This window comes from Melozone crissalis, unplaced genomic scaffold, assembly GCF_028551555.1.
Source record: "Melozone crissalis strain CALT ecotype California unplaced genomic scaffold, PUWL_Pcris_2 ptg000666l_1, whole genome shotgun sequence".
NCBI classification, from domain to species: domain Eukaryota; kingdom Metazoa; phylum Chordata; class Aves; order Passeriformes; family Passerellidae; genus Melozone; species Melozone crissalis.
In genome coordinates this window covers 18455-20951 of record NW_026536336.1, presented here as the reverse complement: position 1 = coordinate 20951, position 2497 = coordinate 18455, and positions in this window count along the sequence as shown.

Here is a 2497-nt window from a genome sequence, read left to right as displayed (position 1 = left end):
TGTGGGAGAATCCCCCCATCACACCCCCCCCCCACCCAGAATGATGGGGGGGGCGCAGCGCCATCCCAGAATGCTCCGCGGGCGACATCGGCCGCCCCCCCCCAACCCCCCCCCAATTCCACCCCCCCCCTTGGGGAAACTGAGGCGGGGGGCGACCCCCCCCCATCCCCCCCCCCCCAAAATACCTGGGGGGTCCCCACCCCCCCTCCCTCCCCGCCTCAGTTCCCTCGGGGGGGGGGGGGGAACAAACCGCGTCCCCCCCCAGAAGGGTCCCAAATGAGGGGGGGTCGGGAGGGGCCGCACCCCCCTTTTCAGCGCCCACCCCCCTCAATTTCCGGACCCCGCCCTGTTCCCCACCCCCCCCCTTTATCCCCGGCCCCCGCCCTGCTCCCCCCCCTCCCAAATGTCACCCCCGGCCCCCCGGGACAGCGCTCACCCCCCCCCCCCCCCCCCCCGTTTTCCCAGCCCCCCCTTCTTTTCACGGCCCCCTCCCCCGCGCCTCGGGACCCCCAAGTTCCCACGACCCCCCCCCCCATTTTCGCGGGACCCACCCAGATTTACGCGATCCCCCCCCCCATTCAATCCCCCCCATTCCGACCCCCCCATTTTACCGACGCCCCTTTCTCACCCCCCTCCCCATTTCCCAGCGCCCCCCCGGCCCCTCCGCACCTGCGGGGCGGCTCCCCCCGGCCCCTCCATCCCCCCCCGCCCCGGGGGCCGCTCCCCCAGACCCAAACGGCGCCCCCAGACCACCCCAGACCCCCCCGGACCCCCCCCGAAACCCCCCCCGTACCTGCGGGTTCAGCTCCATGCGGCGATCGCGGCGCGACCCCCCCGCACCGCCCCGCGCCCGCGGGCTCCCCCCAACGGCGGCCGCCGGAACTGCGGGACCCCCGCCCGCCCCTCCCGGCCCGGCAGCGCCGCCCGCGGCCGCCGCCGGAACTGCAGAGACCCCTCCCCCACCCAGCACTGCCGCCTGCGGCCGCCGCCGGAACTGCAGAGACCCCTCCCAATCAGAGCGCCCCTCCTGGTCACCGCCGGAACTGCAGAGACCCCTCCCCCACCCAGCACTGCCCCCTGCGGCCGCCGCCGGAACTGCACTGACCCCTCCCCATCCCCCACCCCGACAGCGCCGCCCGCGGCCAGCGCTGGAACTGCAGCGACCCCTCCCCATCCCCCACCCCATCCATTACTGCCCCCTCCTGGTCACCACTGGGACTGCAGCGACCCCTCCCTATCCCCCACGCCATCCATCACCCATGCCCCATCTATGCCCCCACCCCACCACCACCCCCTCCCAATCACCGCCGGAACTGCAGGGACCCTTCCTCAAACCCCACCTACCCCCACCCCAACACTGCCCTCTCCTGGTCACCGCCGGAACTGCAGCGACCTCTCCCCTACCCAGCACTGCCCCCTGCGGCCACCACTGGGACTGCAGCGACCCCTCGTCAACCCCCACCCACTCCCACCCAGGCACCGCCCCCTCCTGGACACAGCCCGAACTGCAGCGACCACTCCCCATCCCGGAATCCATTCATCGCTGCCCCCTCCCAGTCACCGCCAGGACTGCAGGGACCCTCCCCATTCCCCACCCCTCCCCCATCTATGCCCCACCCCAGCACTGCCCCCTCTCAGTCATGACTGGGCCTGCAGCGACCCCTCCCCATGCCGCACCCTGAGAGCGCCCCCCGCGGGCACCACCAGAACTGCAGTGACCCCTCCCCCACTCTGCAGCACCCCCTGCGGCCACCACTGGGACTTCAGTGACCCCTCACCATCCCTGAATCCATTCATCACTGGCCCCCCCGGTCACTGCTGGACTGTAGGGACCCCCCCCCATCCCCCACCCATCCCCCACACCATCCCCCACCCATCCCCCACTCTGCCAGCATCACCCACGGCTGCTGCCGGAACTGCAGGGAGCCATGCGGATCCCCTACTAATGCCCCACCCCAGCAGCGCCGCCTCCTGGTCACGGCTGGAACTGCAGCCACCCCTCCCCATCCCCACCCATCCCCACCCATCCCCCACCCATCCCCACCCATCCCCACCCATCCCCCACCCATCCCCACCCCATCCATCACTGCCCCCACCTAGTCACGGCCGGAACTGCAGGGACCTCTCCCCATCGATGCCCCACCCCAGCACCGCCCCCTCCTGGTCACCTCCAGGACTGCAGCGACCCCTCCCCCACCCTGCGACTGCCACTGTCCCCTCGTGGTCACCGCCCCTCCCCCTCCCTGCCCCGCCCCCTCCCCCCAGGGTCACGGCCGGGACTGTGGGAACCCCTCCCCCCATCCCATATCCCGCTACCGCCCCCCGCGGCCACTGCAGGGATTGCAGCACTGAGGGGCATTAATGAATGGGTGTTAATGAGGGGCGTTAACGTGGGGGTGTTACTGAGATGTGTTAATGAATGGGTGTTAATGAGGGGGCACTAATGAGGGCCGTTAATGAGGGGGCGGTAATGAGAAGTGTTATTGAGGGAACGTTA